The sequence below is a fragment of the Hyperolius riggenbachi genome, chromosome 4, assembly GCF_040937935.1.
Source record: "Hyperolius riggenbachi isolate aHypRig1 chromosome 4, aHypRig1.pri, whole genome shotgun sequence".
In the NCBI taxonomy this organism is placed as follows: Eukaryota; Metazoa; Chordata; class Amphibia; order Anura; family Hyperoliidae; genus Hyperolius; species Hyperolius riggenbachi.
In genome coordinates this window covers 396,592,563-396,614,792 of record NC_090649.1, presented here as the reverse complement: position 1 = coordinate 396,614,792, position 22,230 = coordinate 396,592,563, and the positions used below count along the sequence as shown (strand labels likewise).

At 45.6% G+C, this 22,230-nt stretch overlaps 1 protein-coding gene and 1 long non-coding RNA gene across 3 annotated transcripts in view; one reads left to right on the top strand and one right to left on the bottom strand.

The window, feature by feature from the left end:
- ABHD12 (abhydrolase domain containing 12, lysophospholipase) overlaps window positions 1-22,230 on the top strand; it is a 1,393,598-nt gene that overhangs the window by 866,643 nt on the left and 504,725 nt on the right. The window lies entirely within an intron of this gene.
- The window catches only part of LOC137504176 (uncharacterized), a 152,051-nt gene that overhangs the window by 117,241 nt on the left and 12,580 nt on the right, over window positions 1-22,230 (bottom strand). The window contains exon 2 of the long non-coding RNA XR_011019441.1: window positions 15,931-16,009. This is a non-coding gene — a long non-coding RNA (uncharacterized lncRNA). The remainder of the gene's footprint in view (window positions 1-15,930; window positions 16,010-22,230) is intronic.

The window sequence follows — 22,230 nt, the reverse complement described above, 5'->3', positions numbered from 1 at the left end:
TTGTCCATGGATCCCAAGAAGGTCTCTGCAGTGAAGGATTGGCCACACCATCTGGGCTTAAAGAGACACTGAAGCGAAAAAAAATTATGATATTATGATTTGTATGTGTAGTACAGCTAAGAAATAAAACATTAAGATCAGATACATCAGTCTAATTGTTTCCAGTACAGGAAGAGTTGAGAAACTCCAGTTGTTATCTCTATGCAAACAAGCCATTAAGCTCTCCGACTAAGTTAAGGTGGCCATACACTGGCCCGATTTGCGCCCGTTTCGACAGCAGATTCGATCACTGGGATCGAATCTGCTGCCAATCGTTCACACTACACGCCGAATTTCGATCCATTCCGTCCGATCCCGTCGATCGTGCCGTGCGGAAAATAAACCGTCGATCGCCCGCGGGTAAAGAGCGCATCGCTAGCGGCGTTCGAGTGCCCGACGACCGACGCAATAGAGCCGCATACATTACCTGCTCCGCTGGCGCGACTCCCGGGTCTCCGCTCTTCTCCGTCTCCGCTCTGGTCTCCGGCATGCTTCCCTTCTTCCTGTCCCGGCAGGAAGTTTAAACAGTAGAGGGCGCTCTACTGTTTAAACTTCCCCCAGACAGGAAGAAGGGAAGCATGCCGGAGACCAGAGCAGACCAGAGCGGAGACGGAGAAGAAGAGCGGTGACCGGGGGCAGTCGCACCAGCGGAGCAGGTAATGTATGCAGGCGGGGGGAGCGGCGGCAGCACCATCACAACAGATTGTGATCGGTTTCAGGCTGAAATCGGTTCACAATCTGTTTGCAGTAAAGGTAGCCATACAATCCCTCTCTGATCAGATTCGATCAGATAGGGATCTGTCTGTTGGTCGAATCTGATGGCAAATCGACCAGTGTATGGCTACCTTTAGTCGTGGAGAGGGCTGTTATCTGACTTTTATTATCTCAACTGTAAGTGAACTGTTTACTTTTTCTCTGCTAGAGGAGAGGTCATTACTTCACAGACTGCTCTGAAAGAATAATTTTGAATGCTGAGTGTTGTGTAATCTGCACATATAGAATAATGCAATGTTAGAAAAAACACTATATACCTGAAAATAAAAGTATGAGAATATTTTCTTTGCTGCTAATCTTCTAGAAATTATTCATAGTACACAACCAATTCATTATATCATATATTTTTTTTTCGCTTCAGTGTCTCTTTAAAGCACTGCAGAGGTTCTTGGGATTCGCAAACTATTATAGGAAATTTATCAGGGGTTTCTCTTCAGTGGTGACTCCACTTACTAATTTGACAAAAAAAGGGGCTGATGCCACTCATTGGTCAGAGGAAGCCTGTACGGCATTTTCCTCTCTGAAAGAAGCATTTTGTTCAGCTCCTATATTACGTCATGTCGATGTTGCTTATCCATTTATAGTAGAGGTGGATGCCTCGGAGGTTGGAGTGGGAGCAGTATTGTCTCAACGTTCAGGACTTCAAGGCAAGCTTCATCCTTGTGCTTTCTTTTCCCGAAAGTTCTCCCCTGCCCAGAGAAACTATGACGTTGGAAACAGGGAATTATCGGCCATCAAGCTTGCTTTCGAGGAGTGGCGCCACTGGTTGGAGGGGGCAGAGCATGTAATAACTGTTTACACGGATCAAAAAAATTTACAATACATTGAAAAAGCCAAGAGACTCACCCCCAGACAGGCTAGATGGGCCCTCTTTTTCTCCCGTTTTAATTTCATAATTACATTTACACCAGGGAGTAAGAACGTCAAAGCAGACGCCCTTTCTCGTTGCTTTGAACCTAAAACTGCTCCACCCCCTTCTCCAGAAAGTATTTTGTCAAAAGAGATAATCCTGTCAGCCACTGAAATAGTTGAAGATCTTGCTAGCCTTCTAAGTCCTTTCCAATTAGAAGCCCCAGAAGGGAAACCAGAAGGGGTTCTATACTTTCCTTGTGTCTTGCGCCCCAAAGTATTACAGTTGTCTCATGGACACAAGAATGCTGGACATCCTGGCATCACCAGAACCCAAGACTTGTTGTGTAGGTCTGTCTGGTGGCCATCATTACAAATAGATTGCAGAAAATTTGTCAAAACCTGTACCGTCTGTGCCAGGAGCAAACCCTCCCGACTAGCTCCAGTCAGAACTTTACAGTCTCTGCTCTCCCCTCAGGAGCCATGGATGCACATTTCCATGGACTTTGTGGGAGAACTGCCAGTTTCCAATGGAAAGACGGTCATTTGGGTAGTCACTGACAGATTCAGTAAGATGGCTCACTTTGTGTCCTTGAGTGGTTTCCCTTCTGCTCAAAAATTAGCAGATCTTTTTATTCAAAATATCTTTCAGTTACACGGCATTCCAGAAAATGTCGTCTCGGACAAAGGGGTTCAGTTTGTCTCGAGATTCTGGCGGGCCTTCTGTAAGGGGATGGGTATGTCATTGTCTTTTTCATCAGGTTACCATCCGCAGACCAACGGTCAGACGGAGAGGATTATTCAGTCCTTGGAACAGTTCTTAAGATGTTATGTGGCGGACGCTCAACACCAGTGGGCGGAGTTTCTGCCATTCGCTGAGTTCGCACATAACAATCTTAGGAATGAGTCCTCTGGTTTTGCGCCATTTCAGATAGTCAATGGGAAGTCTCCCAAATTTTCTCCTTTACCAGTGACGGCCTCTCCATTCCCTGTTCTGGAGAAGTGGCAGGAATCCTTCAAGAAGATCTGGGCTAATGTCGGAGAAAATTTGAAAAAGGCTTTTGGCATACAGAAGAGGCAGGCAGATAAGAGACGATTTGCAGAGTGGGAGTTTAAACCAGGGGACAGAGTTTGGGTATCAACTTGTCATATAGCTCTGAGACAGCCGTCCACGAAACTGGGGCCCAGGCAGGGGAGGACTTTGACCTTTTGGCCTGGGGGGAAAACACAAACTAGAGGCCCGTTTTCACGGCAGCCCCAGCCCAAATGACATCACACACGTGCCCCACGTGCTATATGTCGGTAGTCACGTGGGAAATACAGCAAGGACACTCGAGGGACAGCGTGACAGGTAAAGTATGAATGCACTGGCTCCGGGGGGCACATAATACATTTTGAGTTACAATGGTTAGGGTTTCTATCACTTACACAAGTCCTGCAAGCAGCCCTTATGGAGTCTAGGGACTGTCTGTAAGCAGCCCTTCTGGAGTCTAGGGACTGTCGAAAACTTTTCAACCTAGACAATATCTTATGTAGCTGTGCACATGCAGTTAACAATGGTGAGAGACCAGACAGATTTTTTTTCCCACGGACCCTGCAGGCAAGTCCCTGCTCTGTATCATGCTGTGTATACTTACTAGCTTGCCCGTCCTGCAATTGCTCTGTAATTGGGCATTTATTTCCCTCATTCAGCCTTGTGTTTCACATTGCCTTATACAAAAACCTGAATTCACCAGGCACAGTGCCAGCCCTAAATCACTAAATGAGAGGCAGCCTGGGGGGAAATCTCCCCCCGTCCCCCCTGGCCAGTCCTCCCCTGGGCCCAGGTATATTGGTCCATATCCAATTTCCGAAAGGGTTAATCGTGTTACTTACAGAGTCAGTTTACCGCATTCTCTAAAGGTGGGGAAAGCCTTTCATGTGTCGCTCTTGAAGCCGGCTGTTCAGGTGAATTCCCTCCCGCCTCACCCTGTCATGGTTGATGGTGAGCCTGAATGGGAGGTTGAGGAGATCTTGGACTCCAGACGAGTATAGGGTTCAGTGCAGTATTTGGTGCATTGGAGAGGGTACGGTCTAGAGGAAAGATCCTGGGTCAAAGCAGGTGAATTACATGCTGATAATCTTAGGAGACGGTTCCATGAGCTCCATCCTGACAGGTCAGGTGGGACGTGTCCGGAGTCCACGTCTAGAGGGAGGGGTACTGTAACGAAAAATCCGCAACGCCGGATGGATTGCGAAAATATGGTCGCATCCATTCCGGCAAGCGGATCTTCCAGCGCGGGATGCGGAAATTCCTCCGCATCCGCTGCGCAAACCCGTCCGAGCACTCTGCTCCAAGCTCACCAGCATGCTGCTCACCAGGGCTCTGCCATCTTGCCTCTAGGGGGTGCGCGCGCACGCCAGACAAGCCTTTATACTCTTAGAAAGCGTGTCAGCTGACCTGGAGGTCAGCTGACATTTTAGCCTGCTCTGATTGGTTGCTGCCTGGGGTGGAGACTTCTCTCCCAGGCAGTATATAAGGAAGTGCTTTTCAGTCACACTTCGTCTGTGTTTGCGATACCCTGTCTGACCTTTCTCCCTTCAGTGGAACGTCTCCCACTGTAGGGTTCTATCAGAGGCTTGCCTCTTTGAGACGACCGCCACTAGCAAACCCTTGCTGCTGGAGGCCGAGACTCCTCCACTCCGTCCTTTGGAGGATCTCACACACGGGGTTCCCATTCAGAGGTAACCACACCTCTGAGGAATTACGGTGTGGTGGATATTTCCACAGACTTGAATTTACACTGTATATTATTATTATTGTCTGCTGTTCCAGCTTGCTGGAGGTTGTATATCTGTGCCCTATAGAGATACTCTATTGTACCAAGCACCTTCTTGCATATAAAAACAAGGAACACCAAGAGCCCCAATAGTGTAATATGTACTGGTAAATGGTTACTAGATTGAGTAAATATTAATACTCACAAACCAGGGTTACCATTAGGCAACCACTGTAAAGGCAGGTGGGGAGATTTTCCTGACCCCACTCAGGAATAAGAAGTCGCTCTCTGTAGATGAGAAAAAGGGGTTCAACCCTCCACCCAGGGTGGACTCAATATTATGCAGAGGTGCCTGGCTCTTCTACTGACCACATGTAACGATCCGCTCAGCTGCCTGCGCAGGCAGACAGCCTTTTGATCATTATTCAGGTCTGCATGCTGCAGGACTCTGGAAAGTAGACCTTCTGTCAGTTTTGCAGCTTGTGCTTGCTGAGGAATTTGCATACGTTGTCATGCAAATTGCCTTGCCGCATTCATTGGAGGCGTGTACTATAAGTAGTATGTGTGTCCCACAATGCTTCGCTGCTCATAGAGGTTTGTTCCTGCTGGACTCACCTGGAGTGTCAGCCACTGCTATCTTAGTATAGTTAATTCTTGGGGAGTGCTCCTTGCATTCCTAGTTAGTGCAGTCAGTTTGTGTATAATTGGTACTGCCTATTCTGTCTTGTCTTGTCTGTCGCGATTGCGCTGTCACCAGCGGCGGTTGATAGCGAATCGCTCTGTCTTGTTTGGATCTCACTAGCCTCTAGCGGTAGCGGCTGTGGATCCTTCTGATCTGAGTTCCTGGAGTGTAAGCTGGAGCAGCGGTTGCTACCGGCTACCTCATCTGATCTGTCTTGTTTAGATCGCACTAGCCGCTAGCGTTAGCGGCTGTGGATCTTTCTGATCTGTGTTCCTGCTTGGATCACACTTGCTCTGGCGGAAGAGCGGTGGATCCTTTCTGCCTAGTTCCTGTTTCTCGTTTGTCTGTCTTGTCTGATACGGGCGCTTGCTGTAGGCTCGATGAGGTAACCGTTAAGCAAGCGTTCACGTTCTTTGTTTCGTGTTTGTCTGTTGATGGTTAGTTAGGCGTGCTTGTCTCTATTGTGCTTATCACGTGGAGACCGCGCATAACCGCGTGCACTGTTGCGAATGAGTGCGGTGTTCGCGGTTAGCTAGCGTTTATTATTTTCCGTATATTCTCATTGTATTATTTGCTGTGCCTTTGCTAACCTCGTATTCTGTTCTGATCTGCCTTGTGTCACGTCTGGCGATCGCACCTCTCGCGATCGCGTTCCTATTTCATATCTGCTGTTGTGTATGCGCGGTCGCGGGGTGGCGACTAGATTGGCGCACACACATACAATCTGTCCCTTTGCTCGTTCTCATTCGCAATCGCCTCTCTTGCGATTGCGTTCTGCGCTTCGTACAAATTCCTGTCTGGCATTTGTGGAGGTACAGAGGATTGGTTCCTCTGCACTCCTCAGCGCCATCTGCCGACAGGAATTTTCCCTCTACTGGTGCTTGCACCAAAAGCTGGGTTCTAGTATCTTGACACGCTTGTGGAGGACCTCCGCAGTGTCAGCGCACATCTTTGTGCGCTGAACACGGAGATATCCCACAATCGTTACACCACATATGCTATTGCTCCGTTGTTATTGCCTGATGAAGCGGGATCAAACCTGCGAAACACGTTGCATATTTGGAGTTCATAAATAAAATATATTGACTGTGTGTACTACAGTCGTTGTGTGTCTACTTGGAGGAGGTAAGTCCACCACTACCTCCTCTATTTACCAAGAATTTGGTTTTTAAGCTCATTTAGCTTCCTTTTATCCTTTTGGCGCCTCTGTTCTCCTGCATAACCTTCTTGCATATGATTGTATCGTGTCACGCTATACTTGCATTATTGGCGATTCTGCAGATCACCATATAATCAGGTATAGCATCTGTATTATTGGTGATACTGCAGATCACCAATAATCAGAATATCTGTGCTTGCTGACACCAATCGTTACATGTACTCTGCAGTGAATCTCTCTAAAGTGTCATACACATGGCAGATGAAATTTAGCTGAGGGAAGTAGAGGGAAGCCTCTAATTAATCCAGACACGCCCCCGATCTTCTTATGATCCTCTGTTCCTGTGCCAGGAATTCTTACAAATTACTCAACAATCATTTTGAGTATGGTACTCTGTGTACAAGCGTGGTCGCACTGTGCAGGTGCTTGGTGCGCTGTGAGTACTTCAGAGACCTAGGGTGCACTTCAGGTAATATATCTCCCAAGTCACAATGTGTTCCCAGAGTTTGTGTAATACTCGAGAGGCTGGGAGGGGGTTACACTTGATAAAGGCCGCAGGCCGAAACGTCGTGTGTTTTATCTTGGGCTATGGGATAATAAATTAAGCATTTGGAAAAAAAAAATCCAGGTGGAGACCCAGTCACTTTTTCTTTTTTTGCTGTGGACGTATACACCTAATGAGGATCTAGGTGTAGACTGGTCGACTCCCTGGTGCATAAATTATCAGGCGGTAGAGCTGGGGGTGAGTCTTTCCTTTGTGGGAGGGGGCATGAGACAGCCCCAAGTGGCGCCCCTGCTAAAAGGTAATTGCATTATTATTTGGCACTGATATGTCTTTGTAGCAAGAAAAGATAGTGTAGTCAATTTCGGCCCTTGCTATTTTTGGTTCTGTAAATGCACATCCTGTGTCTTTAATTTTGGCAAGGGGCTTTCCCTACAGCCATGTATGAGCCAGGTGCTGCTTGGTAATCAACACTTACCATCCCACTCTCTTGTGATAGCAAAATATATCCCGTGCCTGTACAGTAGCATGGAGCTGCTTGTGCATGACATTTTGCTCTGTGTATGAGTGGCTTCATGCTACTGCGCAGGCACTCTACTGGCACCTGTGAAGTACGGCTACATTTGTACACCGAGGGGAGTGCGAGAAGGGGAGGACTCAATAAGGATCTGGGTAGCCTCTGGAGGATCCAAAGGCTTCCCTCTTCTGTGATAAGTATCTAACTTTTTTCTACTTCGGATTTGCTGTAAACCTTCGAACATACCATCAAAAGGCACTAATTTAGAAGAGCATTCAATCTGTCATAGTACTCCTTCAGACTCTACCTAGTGTCTCCACCACATTCCCATGTACATAGAACGTTTGCTGTGGCAGGGGCCAGCCTCAGTCATTTCTCATCTCTATGGAATTAATTCATGTTTGTATACCAAGCATCAACTGTGTGTGCAGTTTGGTACATGTGTTCCAACTGTAGTATGCATGAACTATGTATGTACTTATGGTGCCCACTGCTGCCTGTTTGTACTCTGTACAGCATCATGGAATAAAATGGGGGCTACATAAATAGAAAATGAAAAAAGAACATAAAATTACCTTTCAAAAACCTGAATATACAGGTATATTTCCAGTAACGTCATCAAACCTAAACCTCAGAGTTGTGGAGTTGGTACAAAAATCATCTGACTCCAACTCTGACTCCTCAGTTTATGAAACCACCAACTCCGCCTCTGACTCCAGGTACCCAAAATTGCTCCAACTCCTTGATTCCGGCTCCACAGCTCTTGCAGGGCTATGGAGTGGATACAAACATCACCCCACTCCAATTCTGACTTCTCAGTTTATGAAACCACTTACTCCGGCTCCAAGTACCCCAAAATTGCTCTGTCTCCTTGACTCCAACTCCACAGTCCTGCTATACATTAATTTGCGGTGTTGTGAAAATGACAATGAACTGTGAGATTTACACTTGGGTCCCAGCACACTAAACTACATACATACATACAGGCATCGACATATACCCAACACAGAGAAATGTGCACAGGACACATATGCATTGTTTTATAACTTGATATTCACCTTAAATGCTCTGTATTTAGAAACAAACTACACCAATCAACCAAACAAGCCAATACAACACATGCAGGATTTAAGTTTCCTGCCAGTTAGCTAAATACTCAAATGTTCTAATGGAATCCTCATTCACTTCCTAAGAGAGGGATAAGCAAAAGTAAGTTTTTTTTAATCACTGGAGTGAGAAAATAAACAAATGCCTGTAGCTAATCCTGTGATCATGGAGGCTTTTAGTGGTGTAAACTCTTTAACCCAGATAGACTTGAAGAAGGGCTGACTTTAATGGACCTGATCCCTCCACACATCTCCTGATCTTAATAATGCCTTGAACTATTTTCAGTTCTTATCAGCTATCCCCAATGAATAGCCTGTAGAGGCATAGGTCAGCCTGCAAAAAGAGATTTCAATTAAGCTTGCATGTGTTGATTCAATCAGTAAAACCTAAGCTGCCCAACTGATGCAAGCGTCCTTGACTCATGCTTAGATGAGCTTGTGAACATATAAAAACCATAAAAGCAAAGGCACAAAAGGCATGATGAGTCTATAATGGCCTTTTGGAGTGTGATTATACACTTAAAAAGGACACTAAAAAACGTTTTTTTGTAAAGGTTTAAATGCCCAGTAAATGTTAAATACAAAATCTTATATACATGCCAAGCAAGTTAGATATTTTGAATCCACTAAACATCTATTGAAAATCTGAACAAAACATATTCTTTGAAACATTGTATCTATCTCAAGAATTTCAACTTTCCTTGTTATGATACATAGAATCCCTTTGTTTCGATTACCCCCTCTGTTTTTGTAACTTTATTATACTACAAAACATGTCATGTATTTTTACTTGTAACAGTGCCAAACTTCTCAAGTGAGGCTATCACTAATCCAAAATAACAGATTACTGTGTTGATCCCCTGGACCGTCCTAATTAATTACTTGCTTTTTTCTTGCGGTTGTTGTGGACAGTCCTTGGTGTTTTTGCCAATCATTGCATGTATCCTTCTCATTCGTTTAGTTGACTCAGACTCTTCGTGACCATATGTACTTTTGCATGTCAAAGGTGTCTGTCAATCACTGCTTCTTTCAGCTGTTGATTGGCATGTTCAAGCCTCACATATGCTGTCTATCCATCTTAGCCTCTGCTGTCCTCTTCTTCTTTTCCCCTCAATTTTTCCAAGCATCAAGGATTTCTCCAAAGAATCCAGCTTTCTCATTATGATACCAAAGTATTTGAGTTTTAATAGTAGTATCAGTCCTTCAATTGAATATTATATCTTTAAGTATTGACTCATTAGATCTACTAGGAGTCCAGGGAACTCTTAGTAGCTTTCTCCACACCCACAAGTCAAAAGCATCAATTTTTCCATGCATGACCTTATTTATAGTCCAACCTTCACATCCATATGGTACTACTGGGAAGACCATAGTTTTAACTATCCTGATCTTTGTTGGTAAAGTGACATCTCTATCTTTGAGCATCTTGTCAAAATTTGCCATAGTCCCCCCCCCCCCCCCCCAAGTAACAAGCATATCTTAATCTCACGGCTGCAGTCATCATCATTGGAAACGCTTGTATGAGGATGCTGTTAGAGTGCTGTTGGCAATTTGCCATCAAATATGGAAAACACAAGAGTGTCCGCTGGATTGGAAAAAGTTGGTTTACATTCTGATAGCAAAAAAGGGCAATGCCAAAGAGTGCTCAAATTATCGAACGATTGCACTTATCTCAAATTCTAGCAAGATAATGCTCAAAATTCTCTAAACCAGACTACAACAATACAGTGATGTGAAAAACTATTTGCCCCCTTCCTGATTTCTTATTCTTTTGCATGTTTGTCACACTTAAATGTTTCTGCTCATCAAAAACCGTTAACTATTAGTCAAAGATAACATAATTGAACACAAAATGCAGTTTTAAATGATGGTTTTTATTCTTTAGTGAAAAAAAAACCTCAAAACCTACATGGCCCTGTGTGAAAAAGAAATTGCCCCCTGAACCTAATAACTGGTTGTGCCACCCTTATCAGCAATAATTGCAAACTAGCGTTTGCGATAACTTGCAACGAGTCTTTTACAGTGCTCTGAAGGAATTTTGGCCCACTCATCTTTGCAGAATTGTTGTAATTCAACTTTATTTGAGGGTTTTCTAGCATGAACCACCTTTTTAAGGTCATGCCACAACACCTCAATAGGATTCAGGTCAGGACTTTGACTAGGCCACTCCAAAGTCTTCATTTTGTTTTTCTTCAGCCATTCAGAGGTGGATTTGCTGGTGTGTTTTGGGTCATCTTTCATGGTTTCATGGTTCCATCTATCACAGCAAGCCTTCCAGGTCCTGAAGCAGCAAAACAACCCCAGACCATCACACTACCACCACCATATTTTACTGTTGGTATGATGTTCTTTTGCTGAAATGCTGTGTTACTTCTACGCCAGATGTAACGGGAAACGCACCTTCCAAAAAGTTCAACTTTTGTCTTGTCGGTCCACAAGGTATTTTCCCAAAAGTCTTGGCAATCATTGAGATGTTTTTTAGCAAAATTGAGATGAGCCTTAATGTTCTTTTTGCTTAAAAGTGGTTTGCACCTTGGATATCTGCCATGCAGGCCGTTTTTGCCCAGTCTCTTTCTTATGGTGGAGTCGTGAACACTGACCTTAATTGAGGCAATTGAGGCCTACAGTTCTTTAGATGTTGTCCTGGGGTCTTTTGTTGCCTCTCGGATGAGTTTTCTCTGCGCTCTTGGGGTAATTTTGGTCAGCCGGACACTCCTGGGAAGGTTCCTCACTGTTCCATGTTTTTGCCAGTTGTGGATAATGGCTCTCACTGTGGTTCGCTGGAGTCCCAAAGCTTTAGAAATGGCTTTATAACCTTAACCAGACTGATAGATCTCAATTACTTTTGTTCTCATATGTTCCTGAATTTCTTTGGATCTTGGCATGATGTCTAGCTTTTGAGGTGCTTTTGGTCTACTTCTCTGTGTCAGATAGCTCCCATTTAAGTGATTTCTTGATTGAAACAGGTGTGACAGTAATCAGGCCTGGGGGTGACTATAGAAATTGAACTCAGGTGTGATAAACCACAGTTAAGTTATTTTTTAACAAGGGGGGCAATCACTTTTTCACACAGGGCCATGTAAATTTGGTGGTTTTTTTCTCACTAAATAATAAAAACCATCATTTAAAACTGCATTTTGATGTTTGCACGTATACATGGTTTTAAACAATAAATACTCTGTTGTTGTTACTCCTCCAGCTGAATGTCAACTCCTATAAGAGCTGACAAACCAACTAGCCCAATCCATGCTATGTATAATATATATAATATGATTCTAAATCTAGTGACAGATTTGTTGGGCCCAAGACCTGGGAATGGCCCAGGTGGCCTTGGTGAATGGGTGATTGCTAACAACTTGATGGAATGATGGTATTGGAAAAATCCAAATACCCCACAACTTATCTGTCACTCTGCCTTGTTCCACACAGCCTCTAGACCTACAGTTTACATCTTAGGAGGTTATCCCATTTGCTTATTCTGTACAAGTTTTATCCAGAAGTATATCTGACCATATGCCTGTGCTACTGAAACTGGGATTTGCTTCCAGAATAACATATGGAGGTTTTCCTGATTCAAATCCCATGGTCGCAAAAGATATATAGGGCAACATAAAACAATTCTGGGAGTTGAATAAGCATTGTATTTGCAATGCTTTAACTACCTAAAGACCGCCCCACACCAATGGGAGTGGACGTGGCGGCCCCAGGACCGCCTAATGCCAATTGGCGTCAGGTCCTGGAACTTCAGGTCCTGGAGCCGGCTACTGAAGGAGATTGCGCGCAGGGTGCGTGTGCATCTCCTTCTCGGGGGGCGGAGCTCCACCCCCTCCTTAATCTCCGAGCGGCTATTGCCGCTCGGGAGACTCTTAGACGGCATGATCGCCGTCTATTTACATAGTGCAGCGCTGCGATTAGCAGCAGCGCTGCACTGGGGACAGCCGTGTGACACGGCTGTCCCCCTGGGGGACAAAAGAGCGATTGGCTGTCATAGGCAGAAGCCTATGACAGCCGATCGCAGGACTGGCTGGCTGGAAGGGAGGGAGGGATTTACAAAACAATAAAAAAGGAGGGATAGTAAAAAAAAAAAAAATCACCAACATAAATATTTATAAAAAAAAACAAAACACATGGGCCATCAGACCCCACCAACAGAGAGCTCTGTTGGTTGGGAGAAAAGGGGGGGGGGGGAGGGAGTTCACTCCTGTGCTGTGTTGTTCAGCCCTGCAGCTTGGCCTTAAAGCTGCAGTGGCCATTTTAGTAAAAATTAGCCTGGTCTTTAGGGGGGTTTAGCACTGTGGTCCTCAAGTGATTAAAGAGACACTGAAGCGAAAAAAATAAATTATGATATCATGAATTGGTTGTGTAGTAGGGGTAATTACTAGAACATTGGTAGCAAAAAAAATATCATATTTTTATTTTCAATTATACAGCTTTTTTTTTCTATAACATTGCATCATTCTCTAATACTTGTAGTTTACACATTCATCAGCATTCTAAAAGTTTTTGCAGAACAGGCAGTGAACTTTTAACCAGTCCTGAACTGTTTTCTGCAAAAGAAAAACACAATACAGTTGAGATAACCTAATCAGAAGTCAGAGCTCTCCATGACTTTCAAAGTAGCAGAGCTCAATGGCTATTTGCATAGATAACAACTGGAGTTTCTTAAAGGTAGCCATACACTGGTCGATTTGCCATCAGATTCGACCAACAGATAGATCACTCTCTGATCGAATCTGATCAGAGAGGGATCGTATGGCTACCTTCAGGGCCATGCCGAGGCAGAGGCTGGAGAGGCTTCAGCCTCGGGGCGGAAAGCTACAAGGGCGCAGGAGAGGGGCCAGCATCTGTCCCAATTCAGACCCCTACTGTCCTCCAGTTTGTGTGTGCCGCTGCACTCCCGCGTGCGCATCTCCCCGCAGCGTCACGGAGCACTGTGGGGAGGAATAAGGGCAGTGCGCACACACTCACCTACATATGGATCCAGGCGGTGGGAGTTCTTATCTTCTCTGCACTACTGCCGCCCTGTAATTGCTTATCAGTTTGGGCTCTAGTGCCCGATCTAATAAGCAGGAATTACAGGGCGGCGGTGGTGCAGGGAAGTTAGACCAGAACTCCCACCGCCTGGAACAATATGTAGGTGAGTGTGTGTGCGCACAGCCTTTATTCCTCCCCGCTATGCTTAGTGACGATGCGGGGAGGAGGGAGGATGTACGACAGTGGGGGGTAAGCAGAGCCGCTCCGCAATCCTGGGAACCGGGGGCGGGGGTATTGGGGAGAGCAGGGCTGATCCCTAATGCTGAGGAGAGGAGGATGTGCAGTAGTGGGGGAGCAGAGCTGTGCTCTGTAATGCGGGGGACTTAGGGGAGGGATTTACATTTGTGCCTACCATACTGGGGAGGGGGATGCTATGTGCCTACCATACTGGGGTGGGTGGGAGGGGGAAGCTATATACTTACCATACTGGGGTGGGTGGGAGGGGGAAGCTATATGCTTACCATACTGGGGTGGGTGGGAGGAGGATGTGGTGGAATGTGGCTACCATACTGGGGTGGGTTACGCATCTACTTACTATAGGTGGGTGGGAGGGCTAACATAATGGGGAAGCAGGGGGTAACATATCTGGCTACCATACTTGGGAGGGAGATTGTAACATACGGTATATGGCTGCTATACTCAGGTGGAAGGGGGAGGGGTACATCTGGCTACCATATTGGTGGGGATGGGGCTGCCTAATACTTTAGGGCGAACAGCTGGCTATTGTACTGGTGAGGGAGCTAATGCTGGGGGCACGTTTGCTACCTATACTGGGGTGGGTATATTTATTTGGGGGGGGGGCGCACTTTGGACTCTCAGCCTCTAGTGCTTTAGAACCTTGTCCCAGCCCTGGCTACCTTTACTGCAAACGGATTGTGAACCGATTTCAGCCTGAAACCGATCACAATCTGTTGTGGTGGTGGTGCTGCCGCCGCTCCCCCCACCCGCATACATTACCTGCTCCGCCGGCGAGACTCCAGTCCCCAGGTCTCCGCTATCTTCTCCGCTCTGGTCTCCAGGTCCAGCATGCTTTACTTCTTCCTGCCCGGCAGGAAGTTTAAACAGTAGAGTGCCCTCTACTGTTTAAACTTCCTGCCGGGCAGGAGGAACTGAAGCATGCCGGAGACCAGCGCGGACACGGAGCAGCGGTGACCGGGGGTAGTCGCGCCGGCGGAGCAGGTAATGTATTGCCGCTCTATTGCGTCGGTCGTCGGGCACTCGAACGCCGCTAGCGACGTGCTCCCTACCCGCGGGCGATCGACGGTAATTTTCCGCACGGAGCGATCGACGGGATCGGACGAAATGGATCGAAATTCGGCGTGTAGCGCGAACGATTGGCAGCAGATTCGATCGCAGTGATCGAATCTGCTGTCGAAACGGCGGCAAATCGGGCCAGTGTATGGCCAGCTTTACTCTTCCTGTACTGGAAACAAATATTAGACTTACAGTATGTCTCTGCTCCTAATGCTTTATTTCTTAGCTGTTCTACACAACCAATTCATTATATCATAATTTATTTTTCGCTTCAGTGTCTCTTTAAAGGTCATTATGAACAGGTTACAGCGGAGTCCAAGAGAAAGTCCACCATGGGGATTGATGATGGTAGACAAAAAGAGGAAGACTAAGTCAACTTTAGTACCAAAAACGTGCCTTGAAAAGAACATTTTTGGTTAAAGTCCATTTTTATATCAAACTCAAAACTCTTCGAGGAAGGAGAAAAGCTGGGCAGGCCACAGCATGGTTGCCTAGAGAGCAGGATGGTTCTCATACCATCCCGGTAATGATGGACAAGCAGGGTGTGAAACATTAGGACTCAATCATCAATCTTAGCAATCATCAATCTCTACTTTTGTGAATAGTACTGCTTAGATTTGCATTCTTCCAAACTTATGTGCATAGTGGAAGAGTTAGATCATTTAAAGTCCTGTGAAAAGATAGGGAAGGTAACTTCCCTATCTTTTCACAGGACTTTAAAAAGCTACTGGACTCTGACATTAATCAAAAAGGAATTACAGGATGACAGCCTACAACCAGGGAAGACACTGGGGCTTGATGGTCTTCTTGTCAAGTTTTATGTTTACTGAATTCCAGTTCTGCTCCACAGACTCCACACTCTAATTTAGTATATAACTGAGACAGGTGTCCCTCCATCTCTTGGTCTGAAACCCTTATTGCACTGATTCTCAAGCCTGGTAAAGATTCTCAATAAATGCTGATGCCACGCTTTTAGCCAAGGTTCTGGCAAAGTGCTGTCCAAATGTATCTCTTAAATTACTCAGGTCAGCCTGATCAAAAGGGCGTTATGCTGGGCCAAAGGACTGACATTAATATTGGTCAGTTGCTTGCTAATTTGGAGACCCAACACAATGACAAATGCTCATAACTTACAGTATAAGTTCTTCAGATGCCGAAAAGGTGTTTGACTCAATTGCATGGGAATACCTCTTGAAAGTTCTCTAATACTTTTGGGGTGTGTCCCCAATTTAGAGTTTACACTAGAACTACTCACCTCATTTTCGAGTTTGGAGAGGCACTCGACAGGGATGTCCAATATCCCCCCTATTTTGTATTGACTTTGAGCTCCTTACCTGAAAAGAAAAAAAAAAAAAAACAGCACAGTATGTGACTTTACATATTCTCTGCAGCCATGTCTAGATCATCCCGGTCAAGGAAACAGCACTGTGGAGTAATTGAATATATTTATTGTTGACTATTAATCAACAGAATATGTGTCTGCTTTGAGGAGGGAAGACCACCACTAGCTCCTCTTTTAAATGGCTAATTTTTTTACAGGCAAATTTTGTCCTGTACTGGCGCCTCTGTTCAAACTATCAGTATACATGTATAGATCAGGTCCTGCTTGGTCTAAACAATATACGTGTATATTTGCATATAAGTCATTCTGTGTGGCCTGCTTGGAAGTCAAACGCCCAAAGTCTCCCCCCCCCCCCCCCCCCCCCCCCGTTCATGTGATACAGAATGTGCATTGGAAGCCTGCTCGTATCTATAGTTACCACTCCTGGTTCCTGACAGCCAGCTTCCCGCCTTCCCATCCTTGCAGCTCTGTACTCAGCGCTAGAGGTCCACGCTTCACTGTGTTATCGTTGGGGCAGCCATCTTCCTGTCTCCCTTGAAGCTCTGTACTTGCTGCTGACCTTTAGAGCAGCACGGAAGATGGGAAAATGGCTGCCAGGAACGAGAAGAGGTAACTATAGATATAGGCACACTTTCAATGTGTGCACTGTCCATGGGGCCCCACACACTTGACTCGCATATAAGCTGACTTCCCACTTTTGCAACACTTTTTTGGTCCCAAAAAAATCATACACACACACACAAGCCACCAATGTTTTATAGAGTCCCACCACGAGGTGGCTGTCTCTGAAAATGTATTGGAACACCACCTTCCATTGATACCAGCTCGTATCATATATATATATATATATATATATATATATATATATATATATATATATATATATATATATTGCAATAAGCATTAGGATGCCCCTCGAAATCGTCAAGCCTCAGGCATGCAAACTTCTCCTACAAACACTTGTAAAAGAATGGTACCATGATGCCGTGACACGGTGCCACTTGTGTGATAAATCCATTTGTGAAATTTTGCCACTACTAAATATTCCATGATAGTTGTATTATAACAAAGCAGAATCAATTGGGAACAACACTAACAGAGCAGGATCATCCTCAAGGCAACCTAGGCAGGTGCCTGGGGCCTAGTGGGTGTCAGGGGGCCCAATTGCCACTGCCTCCCTTTCCCATCTCTACTAACAGTACTACCGGTATGAAAATGTGCTTCCTTAGGGTACTCCACTGTTACTTTCAACAGGCAGCTTCTCCTTAAAGAGACTCTGAAGCCTCCAGAACGCAGTTTTTATTTTACAATGTTGTTAGGCATGAATGCCCCCTCTGAAACCCCTCATCCCTGAGGTTGAAATCTCAATTAATCCCCCCAAAACCACAGGGCAAAATTCATGACTTTTCTGGTTGTGGATTCTGCTGCCCGGGGAGGCAGAGCTTTGAGCTGTAGCTCTGCCTCCATGTGCGTCAATCAGCGCTGATCGCCGCCTCTCCCCGCCCCTCTCAGTGAAAGAAGACTGAGAGGGGCGGGGGAGAGGCAGCGATCCACGCAGATTGACGGAGGAGAGGCAGAGCTACTGCTCAAAGCTCTGCCTCTATGCAGAAGCGCTGCCCAAATCTTCCCCAGTGGATTTCGGGGGGATTAACTGAGATTTCAGCCGCAGCGATGCAGCGTTTCAGAGGGGGCATCCATACCTAACAACAGTGTAAAATAAAAACTGCGCTTTCTGGAGACTTCAGAGTCTCTTTAAACTTTTCTGCCCTCTGAGGAATCCTCTCAAATTAAATAAAAAAATTAACCATAGTGCAACACTGCCACTAATAAATGTTCATATGCCGTCTCACCACTAGGAGGCAACAGCCAAAGTGATAACGCATTGGTGCATCACCCTCCATCGTGCACCAGGCAGACTACAGATGGGAGCACGCTCACCCTCTAAGATAGATAGCTGCCCACACCCACAGACGGCCGTAAACGCTTGTATAGCCAATCATCTTCCAACGTCTCCTCTAGTATCTGATCCTTCTGGTAAGTTTTAGAATAAAGTAACAAGATATTGTATATGATAAATCATGCACACAAGTCATAAAGTTAAAGGACAAAAGGAGCAAGAGCCAAGAGGGATATGGCGGCTGCCTTATTTATTTCCTTTTAAGCAATACCAGTTGCCTGGCAGCCCTGCTGAACCTCTGCCTCCAATACATTTAGCCATAGACACTGAAAAAGCATGTGCTGATTAGGTGTTTCTGACATTATTGTCAGATCTGACCAGCTCAGCGGCATGCTTGTTTCTGGTGTGATTCAGGGACGACTGCAGCCAAATAGATCAGTAGAGCTGCCAGGCAACTGGTATTGTTTAATAGGAGATAAATATGGCAGCCTCCATATTCTTCTCATTTCCGTTGTCCTTTAAGCTGTGTACAAACGCTAAATGAAACTCAGCTGCGGCGGCCGACGACAGCCTCTGCCAAGAATCTAGCACAGGCTTTCTCAACCAGGGTTCCCTGGAACACCAGGATTCCTGTAGTACTCTGCAGGGGTTCGTTGGCATTTTTCCCTATTTTGGGGGTTGGGGGACCTATGATAGAGCAAACACTATAATAGGGGGTACAGTAAAAAGAAGCACTAAATTGGTACTCAGAATAATAATGAGCACATTAATAAAAAAAAACCCACTAGAACAAGTAGACATTACAATGAAGGGCACTGTAATAGGGGGTAGTGGCATAAACAGCCATTCTTTTAAAGACCATGACACCTGCAAAATAAAATCAGGGGTTCCTTGGGATCCAAAAATTATTTGCAGGGCTCCTCCGGGGCAAAAAGGTCGAGAAAGGCTGATCTAGCATATCTACGTCGGTTCCCAATGCCCCTCAGCCAGCAATCTGCCTGGCAGATCGATTCGGCCGAGAGCATTGTTCTCCCCACTCACCCGCCTGCCACGTAACATCATTACTGGGGCGGTCCGTCAGGCCCTCCCCCCTTCATCAGAACACATTGCTACCCAGCATGCTAGCGATGCCTCTTTACATTGTTGGCCCTACAATGTCACCGGAGGGATTGAGTCCCAATCCCTGCCTAAAAACATGCTTTGTATGTGTATATGAGGCATAAGGGCTGGTTCATGTGGCTGGCTGCCTGAGGCGCAGGTTCGCTGTGTGGCCAAATGTTTTACTGCTACTGCTCAGAAAACCATTTGCCACAGTTTTCCGTTGATTCGTCATCGCTTTGCGTTTTGAGCCCAAGGGGGACACTGCAACCGAAATTGCTACAGACTCTAGAAGCAGCATTGAGCATCTCAGGAAAACTCAATCGATTGCGGCGCTTGAGCAATTGACGGTAAACAACGTGAAATGGACGCTCCTGTTCGTTTTGCTACTCAATGTGGTGGTAAATGCCATCCGTCAGAACCAGCCCTCCAGCCCTTAGACTGTTGAACACGTTATCAACAATGGTTACAGGTGACCATACATAGCAAAGCCAATTCTCTAGCACAGGGTCAAAAGAGACAAATGATTATTTATATAGCGCCGACATCTTCCGCAGCGCTATACAGAGTATATTGTCTAGTCACATAACTACCCCTTAGAGGGGCTCACAATCTAATCCCTACCATAGTCATATGTCTATTTATTTATCGTAGTCTAGGGCCAATTTAGGGGGACGCTAATTAACTCACCTTTAGCGACAATTGTGCCATTGTGAGGCTTATTAGCCCTATGCAGTGAGTGTTTGTCAGATGCATCTTGACTTGGTTAGATGTGCAACCATTTCATTGAATTTCTCCTTGAACAGAAACGCTAATTAACTCATCTATATGTTTTTGGGAGGAAACCCACACTGTAATGGGAAGAACATACAAACTCCATGCAGATAGTTTCCTGGCTGGGATTCAAACCAGGGACCCAGCACTGCGAGGCGAGAGCGCTAACCACTACGCCACCCTGCTGCCCTTATGCACATGTAGTGTCTCAAATTGAATATGAAGCTGGGCTGGTTTACATTGGGGCGATTTTGCAGTGCTTTGCTGATCGCTGGCGCGTTTCTGATTGTGCAGTGTGAATGTATCCAACTATCCATAGGGATACATTCACACTGCACAATCAGAAACGCGCTGCATGCAGCATTTTGGGGGCGATTGCTCTGTGATTCTCGTTCTATTGAACGCGAATTACAAATCGCACTGAAGAATCATGGCAAATCACGCAATTTTGGCTGCTGAATCCGTTTGCTTCCGCGGTTAAGCGACAAATGTGAACCAGCCCTAAGGCTAATATAGAAGTAATGAAAGACCTGCATATCCAGTGTGACTAGGCTTTGTATATTGTTTACCAATTATCAAATGTTATAGTCTGGTAGTTCAGTTTCAGTCTACAGTAGAGATGTCGCGAACCTCCGATTTTCGGTTCGCGAATCGGGTTCGCGAATTTCCGTGCAAGGTTCGGTTCGCGGAAAAGTTCGCGAACCGCAATAGACTTCAATGGGGAGGCGAACTTTGAAAAATAGAAAAAATTATGCTGGCCACAAAAGTGATGGAAAAGATGTTTCAAGGCGTCTAACACCTGGAGGGGGGCATGGCGGAGTGAGATACATGCCAAAAGTCCCGGGGAAAAATCTGGATGTGACGCAAAGCAGCATTTTAAGGGCAGAAATCACATTGAATGCTAAATTGCAGGCCTAACCTGCTTTAAAACATCTTGCGACTTCCGGTTCTGGCGCCTACCAGGAAGGGATGCGATAGCGGAGCTCCGCTGAATTAGGCATCACGCAGCAGCAAAAACCATCGGAGGACACCTGGTATCTACCTCCCCAGACTCCGCTAGCCATTCCTAAGCCACAGAGGAATCCAATGGACCGATATCTTACTCGGTCCGCAGCAAAGCACGGCGATCGCCAGCCAGGCACACCATGAGGCAAGATGGCGGAGCAGCCCCCACCCGAAGATTACTACGCCGCAGATGACTCCTCCAGACAAGACTGGGATGAGGACACTGATCGGGAGGAGAGACGAAAAAAGAAGTATACAGATAGCCAACGGCCTCGATCTCTGGCTAAAGAGGTCGCCAAATACTTAATGCCAAATCTGCAACTCATAGTTAAAGAGGCCGTCACTAAATCCCTGTCCTCTCTAACAAAAAAGGTGCAGGAACATGCTTCCAGACTCACTGAAGCAGAGAAAAGAATTTCACAGTGCGAAGACGACATATTTGCAGCCCAAAAAAAGCAGCAAGAAGCTGAGAAACATCACTATATACAACACAGCAGAATCGAAGATTTAGAGAACCGTTCCAGAAGAAAAAATCTTCGAATCGTGGGCCTGCCGGAACAAATTAAACCAGAGGCACTGAAGGAATTCTGCGAACATACTCTCCCGTCCATGTTATCAGTAACAGGGCCCTGCAAGACGGAACGAGCCACAGGGTGGGGCAACCACGGCAAGGCAAGAAGGATACCAGGCCTAGAATGGTGATGGCGAAATTCCTGGACTACACAGACAAAATAAACTTACTACGTGCATACAAGGCAATGAAGGATCCTCCGGGATATGGGGGAGTCAAGGTCAGAATCTTTAATGACTATTCACAAGAAGTTTCTCTCAAACGTCAAGCTTTTACTCCTATCTGTTCAACCCTCGTACGCAAGAAACTCCAGTTTGCCCTGCTATATCCAGCCATCCTGCGTATCACCGACCATGAAGGTCAGATATATATATTCAAAACGCCGAGGGAAGCTGAAAATTTTCTGTCAAAAAACCACCTAGCCATGCAAAGTCACAGACAGCAATCTCCTCGCTCAGTCCACTCACCGGCGCCTGATGACTAAGGTCGTATATTGAACATTATGCCTGTTATTAAATCGCCATCTATTTGGAATTATCTCTTTAGAAGTGATCCTCCTAGTAAATAACATGATTTATATAACTAAGCAAAGCTGCATCAGCGAGATGCCTGATTTTGGTTGTTAGGATGTATATCGCATATTGGTGGGGAAGAAGTGAAGTCATAGGAACGTTTTTTAAAAGAGTTCACAATGTTGTTATCTTTCATTGCACCACTATCTGTTATTGGTTTTTGTTAAGGGGGGTTAAAATGGTCACATTGCTTTCTTCTATCGAACAGTCCAGGCGTGGGGGGGCCACTTGGCAGCCGCACACTTTGATGGAAAAATTACTAATAGATACAACTTAATGTAATGCCTATCAAAATA